Raw genomic sequence first — 16113 nt, forward strand, 5'->3', positions numbered from 1 at the left:
TTAGGCGCTCAGGGTGGATGCACAAAAATACCCTTTATATAGGTCGCAGCACTCTTGTTGCCATGGTAACAACAGCTGCTTGTTCGAGGCCTAGGGCCTCGTTTTCACACAAAAACGTCGCAAAAAAAATTAAATTTTTATTTCTCTATCTCGAGCTAAATAAAACATTACAAATTGGCACTCATTCGTCTCTACATTGATTCATTCAATTTTCCCTAGGAGTGAATGTGAACACACCAATAGATTATTCATCTCGGCACAGTTTCGGTCATTTTTGTTGTCGGGTAAAACAGAGAAAACGTTTATCTGAATTTCTCCAAAAGTGCACCGATTCTGCAACTGAAACTATCCACCTAGCTGGTTATAATATTCTAGTTATTAAATATGTAAAAATCTCTGCGGGCCTGCCTCTACTTTTTATGGAGGAAATTCGCGAACGAAGCTCAAAATCAGATATTGCATAATTTGGCGATGTTTACATCTAATATTCTCAACAATAAATGTTTCAGAAAAATGAAACATTCAAGGCTTTGAAAGAATGTTATCTTATGAGCAATATCCCGTTGAGAAATCTCACTTCTAGTAGTCATCTTTAAAAAAAAAATTGATCAACCTTCATGGAGGACTACTCGACGTAACGACAAATATATACCTCAAATCGTGTGCATATCATCCAGATTCCGAATGCTGAAACGCCATTGTTTTTAGAGTTTTGTTATGAAAGGAATATCATAAGCATGTATCATCCACGAGCAGCAATATTTTTTCCATTCTTTATATGCCTCGAGCACCTCTCTTTCAATATAAACCAAAGCAAAAAAAAGTTTATAGGCATTGTTTTTTATTTCTGTTTCGATCTGCACAGCCATTAAATGAAATTTGACCACTGGGAGGTTCCTAAAGGGGAGGTGTGCGGGGAAAGGGGATGGGTGGGGACACAACAGGGGCGAGGTAAACAAAGTGTGCTGTGGATAACTCTTAAAGGGTAATGTATTGCCAGCGGCTGCTTGTTTCCACACAGGTCTGGGGCCTAATTACGAGTTAGTAGATGTGCCATTCGGCAGGCGAGGACGCATAGCCCCAGAAATGAAGGGATGATTGTCGGTTTCCCATGTACCAATTATAGATTCTTTGCTAAAGAGACTGGCAGTTAGAGCTTGGTCAACAGATTGTAACCAAATCGTTTGAACAAATTTTATAAGGAACTCTCTGAAAGATAGAGCTGATAAAGTCTTTTCACTTTCATCAGAAATAAAGACAACGGATTTGAAACGTAAACCGACATCCTCGAAGTTATTTAAAAATACTTTAAAAAAATTAAAAGATTCTAAAATAGAACAGGACCCAGTTGTTCAAAGGGCGGATAACGCTATCCAATGAATACATCGCTATCCAGCGGATGTGTTAACAAAGAATACTGCACCATCCATCGGATGGAGATTTATGCAGTGGTTATCGTTATCTCACAGTGAGGACCAGGTGGACGACTGTTAGTTAGTGGAGTGATCTAAACAACGGCTAGTATTCACAGTTAACGATTTGGAGCACAACTCAGTAAGTGTCTTTTTTTTCGCTGGGTTTTTAATTTCTAACAGCAAAAACATGTAAAGGAAACGAAACATCGCAAAATCTTAATGTTTCCTGAACAAAGCCATAATAGTGGGATTGGGAAGGACAGGAAATTGACTGCTGCTAAAGCAACGCTGCTATGCTCCCTCACTTTCCGTACGGATTTGGTCGAGATAATGCGAAAATACCTGTGGTGAAAGACGAAAGAAACCAGTTCTACAGGTTAATAAAGAGAACAGTGTATTAAATTAGGGTATGTAGGAATGTAGGAAAGAATTTTTTAAATAAATTCGGCGAATGGATAACAAACTTAGGTGTCAGAGTGAATGTCAACCCATCTTGCTCCCACAGTCATGAAAAGAGTTTTAGAGACCAAACATTTTATTTACCACCGGGGGATCCTTTTTTTCTTTGATGGTGCGGGGGGGGGGGGAGGGTCACATGGTTTTAAGGAAGGGAGGGTGATCAGTCGTCTCTAACAGAGTGTAAGGGAGTACTATAGAAGATGGACCACCAATTCACTGTCAATGAGGGGGAATCATAAATTTTATCATGGCGTAACCAACCCCCCCCCCCATAGGCGATAAATAATGAGCGACCGCTAACAGCATGAGGCGAGTCTTTCTGAGCGTTTGACTCAAGATTATATTCAGATTTATTACTATTGAGTTTGATACAGATAAATTGCAAGTCATTGGAATACGGTCAATAATTCTTCAGTATAGCTTTATAAAGTATTTATCTGGTAAATTTTATGCTTTTCCTTTGTAGCTTCAGCTGAATACATTTCAATACAACCATCTCGTAATTGAAAATTAGGTGCAGAGTTTCTTTGTTTAATCCTCGCAAGATTATCCGAATCTCTCTTCATGTGTTAATTGCGTACAATATTCTGATCAGGTCCATCTATGCCAGTCCCTCTGGCCCAGTCTTTGGACGAGTCGACCATGGAGACGTCAAAGGAACAGACTCAAAGGCTTGGTTTACAGTTTAGCTCTACTGATCAGATTCCAACAATTAGTCATAAGAAGGAGGAAAGTTTTGATTGGGATTAAGTCGCAACTACGAGCGTGGAAGGTTAGAGTTTCAAAGGGGTAGTGGGTGGGAGAGGCGGATTCCTGCCACTAAAAACTTTGAAAATATAAGAAGACGAACGCATCATTCGTAGTTTTGGCTGATACACCCAAATATGCAAAAAAAAACCACGAAGGATTATGTTACTACTATAGAAGGGAAAACATTATCTTTCTTTGCCAGAGGAAAGGTGCAAAATAAAGAGATCACCAGGCGAAAACGGAAAGTCTTTAACTGCAATGCAGAAACTGCGGAAAATCTGCCGTGCGTGTCTTGTTTTTCAATCTTAAGATGCGTGACCTGTAGCGAGAGGTGATATGAAAGCAATCACGCGATGTTGTTTGGAAGCAACTTTAACGGAAACCCGTCTGCAGCTTAAAGAGAAAAAAAAGTTACTTATTGTTTAGGTGAATCTTGAAAGAGTGCTGTTATTAATTTTTTTGAAGCGATGCTTTTGAGTTTGTGCTGCCCTACTGAACTGTTCGCTTGAGAGAAGGCTAAAGAGCTAGAGAACTTGCTCCTGGTAGGGTAGGATTGTTTATACTGTTTGCTACATTCAGTACATGTGCTTGACCTTGTTAATTACCGAATCGCTTTTAGTCGCTTATCTTCTTCTCTAGCGCGTTGTTGGCAACCGTCTGTCTCGGAAGACAATAGAAATCTGCACCTAAGAAGTAAAATCATGTCTAGCTGCACCGCCGGCTGTGGCTGTGAAGCCCAATGCGAGAGCCGCAGACCCGCTGGCATTTTGCGCTGGTAAAGTCATTTGTGGGGGTTGGTGGAATGGGGGCTCCTCATAGAATGCATCCTTAGCCTCGGCTGTAGCGCAGAGTGTGGGGGCGTAGACGCTGAAGATGTTTGCTGGTCCAGAGGGGGTCGAGAGGCGGAGAGAGAGGATCCTTGCGGTACCCTGAGAGGGAGGCTCCATTGAAGACAGGAGGGTGTTGCGCACTGCGAAGCCGACCCCGTAGAGGCGGCGCTCTTCTGGCTCGAGTCCCTGCCAGAAGAAGGTGTAGTCCTTCTCCTTGAGACTGCCACTTGCGGGGAGGCGTGTCTCCTCAAGGGCGGCGATGTCGACCTTGAGTTTGGACAGCTCACGGTCGATGATGGCGGTTTTCCTGGTATCATGGATTTGCTGGAGGTCGTCTGAGAGGCCAGGATACATTGTTCTGACGTTCCAAGTAGCAAGCTGTAAGGCTGGTGATTTCTTGTTTCTTTGTTGTTTGCCTGGTGCGGGGGCTTTACAACCTGCCTGTCGGTTTTGCCTAAGCTCCAAGCACCCAATGGAGCAAGCAGGTTGTGGCGGGGTAGCAACTCAATTTTCCGGGGGCTGCCCGTCTTGAGGCGGGCGTTAGCTACCCAATGGGGCTCGAAGACCCCTCCCACTGTCGAGAGCAACCCTGGCGCCCGGCTCTACGCCAAACGAGCCTGGACTTATAACCGGTAGACTGCTGCTCTCCGTGTTATGCCTTTGCTGGTCAGCGAAGCTGGAGTGACCTCTCCAGGTGCAGGCCTGGGCGGAAGATATGGAAATCCTGGTGTGCCCAGTCGCCAGGATCTCCCTCTCGGCGTTGCTGGTGGGGTCCGACGGAAAGGACGAGCCGATACGGTTGGTGCCAGCGCAGCTGCAGGAGTTGCCGGAAGGTTTCACATTGTTCCACCAGCCGCCTACGGGGCTTCACACCGGATTTGCTGTCAGGGTTTACTCTCATAGCCTTCGCTTCTCCCGAAAGCAACCACAAGGCAGTGGTGGTTCTGCGGCAGGTAGTACTGGGTTACAGGGTACCAGTAGCAGGCAAAAGATGTACCTGACCTGACTCCAAATAATTTCTAATTTTTCATAATTTCTCTCTGGCGCGTAAACCCCGCATTTTCGCTTAGTTATTACTTTGTTTTACTGCTTTAAATAGTTTAATTGTAATTTGTTTTTAGCCCGCTTTTGCATTTGCTTTTCCGTGGTTAGGAATCAGGGACATTCGCTCTTTTGTTTACTTGCATTTCTCATTTATTTTCATCTGATGTTATTGTAATTGGACACGCACCTTTGTTCAAAAACGTGCTCGCTTCATTCGTTTTTGTTTGCACAATTTTCGCACAGTTCGTCATAATTTCAATCAGTTTATTGCAAACCAACCTCTGTTCCTTTTACTGCTCTTGTTGTTGGGCTATATTTTATTTAGTTTTATTCTCACGTTTCGTTCGTTTGTGTTGCTCCAGTTATAGTTTCTATTTCATATTTTGCCATCTAAGTTAGAACAATTAGTTCTCCAATAAGTGCTTTTCTGTTCCATTTGATTTTCTAAGATTCGCTCTAACCTTGCATGCTTGTATGTAGAATTCTCTTGTTGTTCAGTTGTAGTCGTCATACGCGGTTTTACCGCAGCATTTTTCATCGTTTTTTGTCGTTCATTTTACGATTTTTATTCGGAGATTGCTGATCCTTTTATTTTCATTCATTATTAAAGTCGGCTTTTCTTGTCAGTAAAGGGCTGTTGTGTTTAAATGATAAACAGAATAATACATGGTTGCTTTCAGATATGGAATTTCTCATCTCACTCGTTCGCTGCACTATCTACGCGCGCCCTTAGAATAAGAGAGATGGTAAGTTTTAAGCTCGGTAAAGAAATGGAGAAAGATGTTTTCGTCTTGTCACAAACGTGGGACAAAGAGAAAATCTTTCTCTATTTCTTTACCGCGCTCAAAACTTTACCATCTCTCTTAATCTATTTACAAACATGACGTTATTGACATCGCTGATCCCAGCTGTGTGGAGGACGCGTGTCATATGAACTTCGCAATAGACTTTGCTCACCATAGAGTCTCTGTGGCTCAGAGGTAGAGCATCGGAGCGCGGATTCCGCAGGTTTGAAATTCGATTCCGTGTGGGGACTCAGATTTTCCTCTTTGTCCCACGGTCATGAAAAGACGAAAAACATTTTTCTCTGTTGACAGGATACCTCGCTTAATAAGAAGTTCAGCAATTTTTCAAAAGTGTTAACTTTACATATATCCTTAATTGCTTTAATAAACGATGGGTGGATACAAACTTATTAAAAACTCAAAAATATAAAATCGAGAGTAGAGTTGCGTAGCTTTTCATTTTCCGGGAAAAAACAATCTAGATTGCAAAATTCAAGTGAAAAGCAAGCCAACTGTCATTAACACCTTGAATAACTGGAAGTCAAGATACTTTTTTATCGTCACACAACAAATTAGCAAACGTAAATATCATTCTTCTTGATTCCTCTCCCGGTGTCACCGATTTCTTTTCCCGATGCCTCTGTTGGTTAATATAGCGGTGAAAAAAAATTACAGTCAAAGCGTTTGGAAAATTCCCTAACTTTTTTAATTAGCGAAGTATAACTTGGTGACATTTTGGTTTTACAACACGATTCTATTCTGCAACTGCAAATGATTTGTCTCCATATAAATAGTTAAAACTTGTTTCTCCGCTGACCACTCACATTTTGGACTATTTTTCTTTCCCGGCTCGTCGCCCGTGATATATGAGCGAATGAGTGAACTTTATTTAAAACAGGATGGCCACAGCTGCGAGGCTGTTGCCCAGAGGGGCCCTGTATCCGCCTAAAATTATTACGATATTATAATCAATTACGATAAACACTCGTAGTTTTTAAAAAAACTTATGGTCTGAGAAATACTGAAAAAAAAAAGAAAAAAATGCAATATCACATGTAGTAACTCCCACTCCCAACTGCATCGTCTGGAAACAAAGCTTCAAAAGCCGTTAGAAATTTCCTGTAGATCGATTTAAAAGTTCGGACAAATCAAGGAATTTGAAGAGCAATAATTCGCTCGTTCATGCAATGCGCGGTTAAGTAGACATGTGTCACAACAAGGTGAGCAATATAGAAAACGTTTGCAGTATCGGCACTTTTCCTTCATTGTTTTGGTAGCCATTTTGGAAATGTAGCCGGGCATCTTTATGGTAGGTAGCTCATGTGTGATCTATTATAGAATAGTGTATACGCAAGTACGTTGGTAATAAAATGAGCCGTCCACTGTTTACAACGCTGGAAAGTATTGTTGGACGATTACCGCTTGCTGACAAGGCTCTCCAATTGATTTATTTTTTAAACGGGTTTATATGTCCGGGTTATATTTCCTTAAGATTATGCCCGAAAAGAGATTATTTAATGCAACATAATCTACACCATCTTTGCTTATTACCGATCGCGCCTGTTGTTTTTGCAAGCTAACACCTTTGAGTATGCTCAGTGTCACCGATCGGCTTCATATTTAAGAATAAGGTCGACTTTCACGGTTGTCCTTCGCGAAAAAAGGATACTGTTAACGCCTAGTTACAGCGTAACCACCATAAACTACTTGTATCAGTGGCAAAGTTACGAAATGCGCTATCAAGAAAAAAACATTCCTTTTAGCTTGATCTAATCGTAAACCGACTGAGGTGCAAAAATTCCAATCAGACGATGTTTCTTTGAGAAAATCGGGTATCAACACAGACCGCACAATTAAATTTCTGCACAATTCCAATCTTGAGGGGTTGCTCTTCAAAATCGTGCGGGTTTTTTTTTGATATTGCATTTTTTTGCTTTGCAATTTTTCTGTCTAGTTTGCTTACCAAAATTTTACCAATTTCGAAAAACGGAGTTCCCTCACACAGTTTTTTTTATAGATTGTTATCTTGGGAGTCTTCTGACCAAATTTCAAGGCAATTCGTAAATTTCATACCCTATTAACTTCTTTAAAGAAGGCACGTTTGCGGAAAAACGAGGTGGGCTTTTTGCATCCAAAGTTTTGGAGGGGTAACCACATGTAGTTAGATGCCAGTATCTGAGCAAATACTTACCTGCCCCTTCCCCTAAGAGAACGTTGACCATAACTTGTCATCAGTTGACTTTTGTTCGGTCGTTGGAGGGGTAGGTGCTCAGTTGTTCACATAATTTCCTGATTATACCCAAGCAATAATAATGTAAGCAGCAGAAATGGAACTACTGCTTGCCAAATGATACGGTTCTGGATGATATTTAAAAAAAAGAATAACTGACTGATGAAATAATACGCACCTCTCGTTTACCTTCGTCCATGGCGGCACTACACAACATCAGTCGTGTTTGCCTAATTTTTACGGCTACGGTTCTTCCAATACGTGATTGTGAAAACGTTTTTTACTACTGGCTGGAGGTACAGCTTGCATATTTAGTCGACTTTGCCCAATATTTACTATGGTTTGCTCCAAACATTACTTTTCTGCACTCCAAACGAGTCGTACACTCCTTGGAATTATTTTCATGAATAAATTTACGTTTTCTTTTTTGTTTATTTCGTCTTGTACCTCTAGCAGGTAGGAATTTTGAAATCAGCGAAAGAAAGCAATTCTGCCATGCAATCACCATTTGGTAGAAAATATGGTGGTTATTGCTCATTGGAAAGCAGAAATGTGAGTCTTCTGTGTCTTTTATTTCATTATATTTGTATAAACAAACACATTCTGCACAACTATTTTCCCAGCTTTGGTCCTATTCTTTTTTTTTTTAACTATTTACTTTTTCGCCTCACGGAGGCAAAGGTCACAGAAAACTGGCTTCTACAGGCTCATGGATTAACATATCTTCAAACATTACGATAGTGTAATGCTAAGGTTTGTCACCTTAGCATTTTTTCTCCGCTGCTTATCAGATGCATGCCTGTCATTGCCCTGATGACAATCATACACACGCTTTCTGGTGATAACAAAAGGAATTCCATCATATGTGATCCTTGGCTGGAACATTGCAGTCTGGGAATCTTGAAAAAATACTTTTAGTCTTTCATTTTCACATTCTCTGTGACAAATCAAGGGGGCATTGAAGAGACATTCATTCATTCAGTCATTCATGAATTAATTTGGTCTCTTAGTTAGCCAGTCAGTCAGTTAGTCAATAAGTCTGTGCGATAGGCATCTGCTGCAAGTATTGACTTTTGGATCATATCTGAAAAAGGGTATTAAAAACCACATCTAAACCCCTCCTTTTATCGGGCTAGCCACCACATTTTAGCTATTGAAGATCTGTAGTGGTATTATTTTTTTATTCCATGCCATGTTTTCTAATTTTTGCGAAGAAAAAAAATTAGGTGCGTAAGTGAATTACACACCTGTGTTGGAAACTGTTCGATACGCTAGTTATTCTTAATTTGATTGACATTTACGAGTGATTTTGTTTATCTATACATAACCAAACAAACATGTATGCGACACGTGTTTTATAGCGCCATATATGGCACTGTTCCACGTGCTTACAACGGAAAGTTGGGTGTGTGTTTCTTTAGAATAAGCCGAGAGTTGTGTGTGGGAGTTAACCGAAGCGTTGTAGTAAAATCGTAAAATCAAGTGAATAAACCGTAACTTTTAAAATAAGGAAGTATAGTACGGCTTTTTCATGTTTTCGACACATTTGTCTTTTAAAAATCAAAATAAAGAGTATATTTAATTTGCTATTTTTATGGAATGTTTTTAAATCCCCCCTCCCCTCCTGGACTCCCCATAGCTCCTACACCCCGGCATCCCTCCACTTAATATTCCCCCTCGTAACCAGAGTTCATCTGAGGGGCCCCTCTGACTATAGACTTACCTTTGCCAACACCGTAGCAGTAATACATGACAAAGCTAGTTGTTGTTACCACTTCGTGTGCGTGCAGTAGCTTCTCGGCTGATTTTAGGGACTTCAAGATGTAGGCTCCACCACGGCGACCGGAAGTGTACACTTAAAACCCATCGGACTGCGCTTGTCTAAGGCGGGAATTCACGCCATAATCTTGCCATCTGTTACGGCAAAATCGCTACGTTCCCGTAGTGGCGAATACGTCAGATTTGCCAAAATATTTTGTTTGAGTTCTTAATTATTTGAATTTTTTTCTTGTGATTAAATTAATTACGTCTCTTTACCAGTTGATAAATCATAGCTGAACGAAATTTGGTCAAAATTTATCTGTGAAAAAAGATTTCAAAACCAGGACAGCTTTAGGTTCCGCCGCCAACACTGCCAAGTGGCAATCGTAAGTATTTTTTTTTATCATTTTCGTTCGTTTTATTCTTTTTGAGTCAGTTGAGTTCTTCAGTTTGCTTTTCCGGCACTAAGCTGATGGGTGCTGATTTTTACAACAGGCCAATTTAAAGGACAACAGCGCACGACGTTTTTTTGTGCAAAAAAAATTTTGGTACAAGAGCTTTACAAGTTCAGGAAAGGAAGCAATGAGAGAGGAAGAATTTGGACACAATTTCCGAAAACTTCAACAGTGTAACTGCAGTCAAATTCAAAGTAAATCAATGGACGGTGAGAGAGAGATTTGACTTGCTACTCTGAAGATTTTGATAGCAAAGTAGAGAAAAGGCAAAAGCAGTGGTGCATCTCCCAAACCAACAAAGCTCGGCGTACTGTTAGAAGAAATTTCTGAGCAAGAAACTAGAAAAGTCAGAAAAGGAGCTTAAGATCCGTGAAGAGGAGCTCACTTTGAAAACAAGAGAAGTTGAAAACGAAAATGGCTTTTTTACAACAACAATAACAACAAACACAGGCTATGATGGTGTTGTTATAAAGACTTGCGAAAAAGTAATAACTAATTCCCCAACACAGATGACGATGCATTGATTTACTCTTCCTCGTAAATTTATTGCAGCTTCAAGTTACTGATTTTGTTTGTTAAAGTCATTTTGCATTTTCTGTTTTTTTAAAGTAGGAGTAAATTCTGTTGGGTTCTGCAAATACGATTTCTACCTATTTTGTTAGAAATTTGTTCAGTGGTTTACACCATTCAAGATATATCTTAAATGAATAAATTATGTCAGTGCTCACAATTATACTTTCTTTGCATTCAGTTTGAAAAAAACCATAGTATTATGCAAAGTAAGTAAAAAGGTCGGGGGGGAAGTTACACCGAAAGAACTCAGAAGTGTTATTTCCATACAGGCAAGTAAGGCTGTTCCTTAAAAGTGCGCAAACGATATTGTTAGAGGTTATATCTAACACTCGTTCTGTTAACTATTTTTTCATTCTCTCCTTTTTCTACACAAGTTACTATAATGGGAACTAGCTCAGATCTCTCAAGGAAAGTGTGGGTCACCGCTTAAAAAGGTGACGCTTACTGAGCTATCAATCTCTTACCTTCGTCATCCTTTTATTCTTAACGAGTGAATCACGTTAAGCTATGCAGAACGGAGTTCACATACTAAGTAGGAATCATTTTCTACCTTGAATTTCTGACTCTTGCGGTCAAGGTTGGTCATAACTAAAGCAAGATTGGTAATATGAAAATTCAAATGAACTTACTGACAGAATTAGAATCTTAATTGAAAAGACATCTTAAGAGAAAATAGTCCTCGAAGACTGCTACATAACAGCAGAATAAACAGAAAATTCGGAGAAGAAAGGGCTGACGATTCAGACCTAGGGGGGACGGAACACTAGATTTTGATCCAGAAACACTTTCTTTTCTTGTTTCCTCTATATATTGGACTCTTTCAGCACTCGTTATTCTTGGTCTTCCTTTTTCATTCCAGGACAGGTAAATATGTTGTGATCGTGCGGTTTTATATAACCCATACTAGACTTTTACCGTCCGTTTGCGAAATCTATGCTCCACTATGTAAAATCACACATATACAACAGCTAAATTTTCTTTACAGCTTCAATAAATTTATTTTATACTCCTTCTTTTCCGCAGTCGAAGTTGAGTTTTTGTAATGAAAGATCCTGTCAGAGCGTAGATATTTCAACACAAATTCTGTAATTCCTATGATGAAATTTTTAAGGTAACCAGCTGTTCTTTCTGTTGTGGCAACGTTATACCTTTTCTTGACCATAAAGCGTTGACATGAAGTTAGTGTTGTTTGTTAAACTTCAAATTTAAGTTCCATTCAATCAGGTTATATTAAACTTTTTGACTTTTACTCTTTGTTACCGATATGACGTTGACTAGCATTTGCTTTAGTTAATTTCCAATGTACTAAAAGAAGTGATTGCTTCCGGCCAAAAGTAGATTTAGCTGAGCGACACTTAAACAAATCATTTCCATATAAGGTTGTATATTAGATGATAACCGAAACTGAGAGAATCAATAAGAACACTAGAAATGCAACATCATGATTTTGAAATTTAATGGAAATAGATAGTTAATGAGCGCGTACGACTTTTATTCAGTTGCGACTCAAACCTGCCACCTTCCGTTCAGTACTTCGGACACTCTAACGCTTAGATACAGTAGACTTGTGGCAAGCTAGCTCGATTAATCATGTCCATGGAGATAAACTTCCTGCATGTTGCGAGCATATGATTACTGATATGAGATTCTTGCTCGCAATGCTGCATTCATTAGATTTCCTATTCATTTTACTGCTGTTAGGTATTTTTGATCCAACTGAGCTTATCAATGGAATTCGCCAGCTGTACAAGACTCGCGAGGGGTGGCTCTCACCATTTCCATGGTGTGAAGAGTTTCAGTTTTTTCTTGGCAATATTTTTACAAGGCTCAACGTGGTCAGAAGAAAGAAAACGAGAGTAGAAATCACTGACGTATTTGTTGACATGTCGTCAATACTAGACCCGTATGAAGAGTGTTCAGCGCCGAGAACAGTGTTGATTGAAGGAGAACCTGGTATTGGAAAAACCACCTATTGTAAAAAGTACGCTTACGACTGGGCCACAAAACAGCGAGAGCCTCAGGGCTGCGGCTCAACAGCATTTAAAGTGGTATTGTTGCTGAAATGTTGAGATATCCATTCTGACGTTTGGGAAGCCATTGATGATCAGCTGCTCCCCCAAGACATCGATGAAGAAGTGAAACAACTATTCTTTCAGTTTATTCGTGAAAATCAGTCCAGCATTTTATTGATATTGGATGGATTGGATGAATTAGCATCCAGTAAATTGTCGATTTTTTCCGAATTAATCCAAGGAAGAGTGCTCCCCAGGTGCCACATAGTTGCAACAGCAAGACACGAAGCTGGAAAAGAGGTGAGAAAATGCTGTGACACGATGCTTCAGATCGAAGGATTTACTGTAGACCATGTGAAAGGATTTATCAGCAAGTACTTCAAAGAAAGGCCGGATTTAGCCATCAAGCTCTCAAGACGGATGTCGCGAGATAAAAACCTGAAAGAAATGGCAGCAAATCCTGTAAACACAGCACTTCTTTGCCTTTTATGCGAAGAGTTTGAGGGCACACTCCCCGAAAACAGAGCTCAACTGTACTTGGATATGGTCGAATGTGTTTTGAGAAATTATAGAAAAAAGAAGGGACTATCAGAAACAAACGAAAACTTGACCAACTTTTACAAACCGGAATTGAATTGCCTCGGGTTGGTAGCGTTAAATGGTTTACTTGACGACAAATTGGATTTTAATGAAAGTGAGTTGAGAAACCCTACAAAAGGCTTGACTGCATTTGGATTTCTCTCAGTGCAGCCTGGTGGCAGCAAATTGAGTAAAAAACTTCATTATGCTTTCTTACATAAAAGTTTTTCTTTGCTCAGCATTCTCTATTTGTTCTCAGATTCAAAGCAAGGAAATTAAAGCTGAAGAACTAGTTTCCGATCCAAGGTATTTCGTGGACTTAAACAAATACTTTTGTTCTCATGTGGAATTTGAGCTATGGAGTTTAACGAATGAAGTCAACAAAAATGAAGGCCGTGGTACAAAAATTGCATTAGAGGCCTCAATTTTCAAGGGTACCTGCCTACTTTAAAGGGAGTGCCCATCTACTTCAAAGTTATTTAAACCATGTTAAATTCCTCTTGTTTGTTTCGATCTGCGTCCCCCCAAATAATCCCATAACCGCTTGCGGCGCGACTTCGTTCCCAGGCTATCACTCTTTTCCAAAGTGGGCTATTGCCTGATTTCAAACCGTGAAGGTCTAGGTACGAGTCTCTAAATTATTAAAGATTCCTAAGTTTGGTGATTTAAAAACGTCAAAATTTACAAAGAAATGTATGGCATCCGGAGGCCGTGTCGGACAGCGTCCGGATTGCCATACATTTCTTTGTAAAGTTTGACATTTTCAAATGGCTGTATCTTGCTTACAGGTAATTTAGTGTGATAAGAATACATGAAAGTCATATATTTGTACTGCGGAAAATACATTTTAAGCAAATGAAGATCATCGCAGTATATACTCAACTTAAGCAGTTGAGAAATAAGGCCTGAAAAAAAAAAATTCAGGCCTGAACGGGAATCGAACCCATGACCTCTGCGAATACCGGTGCAGCGCTCTAACCAACTGAGCTATCAAGCCAACTGGGAGCTGGTCAATTGTGAGTTCGTTATATACCCGTAGATGGAGAAGATGTGATAAGAATACATGAAAGTCATATATTTGTACTGCGGAAAATACATTTTAAGCAAATGAAGATCATCGCAGTATATACTCAACTTAAGCAGTTGAGAAATAAGGCCTGAAAAAAATTCAGGCCTGAACGGGAATCGAACCCATGACCTCTGCGAATACCGGTGCAGCGCTCTAACCAACTGAGCTATCAAGCCAACTGGGAGCTGGTCAATTGTGAGTTCGTTATATACCCGTAGATGGATCTTATGGATCGTTATATACCCGTAGATCCATCTACGGGTATATAACGAACTCACAATTGACCAGCTCCCAGTTGGCTTGATAGCTCAGTTGGTTAGAGCGCTGCACCGGTATTCGCAGAGGTCATGGGTTCGATTCCCGTTCAGGCCTGAATTTTTTTCAGGCCTTATTTCTCAACTGCTTAAGTTGAGTATATACTGCGATGATCTTCATTTGCTTAAAATGTATTTTCCGCAGTACAAATATATGACTTTCATGTATTCTTATCACACCTTCTCCATCTACGGGTATATAACGAACTCACAATTGACCAGCTCCCAGTTGGCTTGATAGCTCAGTTGGTTAGAGCGCTGCACCGGTATTCGCAGAGGTCATGGGTTCGATTCCCGTTCAGGCCTGAATTTTTTTCAGGCCTTATTTCTCAACTGCTTAAGTTGAGTATATACTGCGATGATCTTCATTTGCTTAAAAGGTAATTTAGTGTTAACAACTGGGTTGAAAACGTAAATTAGCCACCGTAAAGAGTAAAAAAGCTGACGTTTCGAGCGTTAGCCCTTCGTCAGAGCGATTAGAGGAATTGTGGGTTGTGTGTGGATTTATATGTAGAAGGTGGAGCTACGCCATTGGTGGGAATATTGTGACGAGAAAACAGGAATAGATTAGTTGAATGAAAAGCGCTCGTTGATTCCGTGGGGATTAAGGGTGCCGATTTGAAATATAAATTTTTGTTCTAGTGTTTTACGGCTTTCCGAACTGCCTAGATGTAAGGAAAGGCCGCAAACTGCCATATGCTGTTTAGAATGATAAGGAAGATTAAAGTGTCTAGCGACTGGCTTGGATGCGTCCTTGTCATTTATTTCCACATCGCGAAGGTGTTCTCGGAATCGGTCACCCAGTCGTCTTCCTGTCTCGCCGATGTATAACTTATTGCAATAAGTGCAAGTTATGCAGTAAATAACATTGGCGGAGGTACACGTAAAGTGATCAATGATCTTAATGGATCTTTTGGGTCCCGATATTTTCTCTACGTTATGAATGAAAGGACAAGTTTTGCATCGTGAGCGAGCGCATTTAAAAGTTCCAGATTGGTCATTGGTATGAAATGAACTCCTGACTAAAAAGTTGCCTATGTTTTTGTCACGTTTGAATGAAATAAGTGGGGGTTGCGAAAAGATAGTGCCAGTCTCTGAATCGTTTTGGAGTAATTTAAAATTTTTAAGAATGATAGATTTAACTGCGTGGTTGTGAGGGTGAAATGTAAGAGTAAATGGAATGCGATCCGTGTTCTCCTTCTCGGCCGTTTGTAGTGCTGCCTGTCGATCGATTTGTTGGGCACGGTGGTAGCCCGCTTGAACGACAGAAACAGGATAGACGCGTTTATCGAAAAACTGGCACATTGCCTCTGATTTTTCGGAAAAATCAGAGTCGTCACTACATAAACGACGAAGTCTGAGAAACTGTGAAAAAGGTATGGAGTTCTTGACGTGTGATGGATGTGAGGATGAATACAACAAGTAACTATGTGAATCTGTAGGTTTGTAGTAAACACTAGTACATAAGCCGTTGCCTTCAATTGAAATTTTGATGTCTAGAAAAGCCAAAGAATTGTCGGAAATTTCCCAGGTATATTTAAGAGCCGGATGAAAGGAATTGACGGCGGTTATAAATTGAGTGAGCTCCTCTTTGGTAGAGGAGGTAGCGCCGATGCAATCGTCAATGTAGCGGCCGTAGAGTTGAGGTTTTGGGCCGTGGTATTGGCTAAAAAATTGATGTTCGATAAAACCAACAAAAAGATTGGCGTAGCTGGGTCCCATTATAGTACCCATGGCCACGCCATTAGTTTGTTTGTAGTAGTTACCACCGAATGAAAAGCAATTGAGTGTGAGCACTAGTTCGGCCAGACGGAGTAGTGTTTCAGAGCTAGGTTCC

At 40.2% G+C, this 16113-nt stretch overlaps 2 protein-coding genes across 2 annotated transcripts in view; both read left to right on the forward strand.

The window, feature by feature from the left end:
- Positions 1-16113, forward strand: part of LOC149043664 (uncharacterized) — a 203361-nt gene that overhangs the window by 36581 nt on the left and 150667 nt on the right. The window lies entirely within an intron of this gene.
- The window catches only part of LOC149043665 (uncharacterized), a 191601-nt gene that overhangs the window by 32918 nt on the left and 142570 nt on the right, over positions 1-16113 (forward strand). The gene's annotated exons all lie outside the window — the stretch shown is intronic.

The sequence above is a fragment of the Pocillopora damicornis genome, chromosome 6 (genome assembly GCF_964200805.1).
Source record: "Pocillopora damicornis chromosome 6, jaPocDami1.2, whole genome shotgun sequence".
Lineage (NCBI taxonomy): Eukaryota > Metazoa > Cnidaria > Anthozoa > Scleractinia > Pocilloporidae > Pocillopora > Pocillopora damicornis.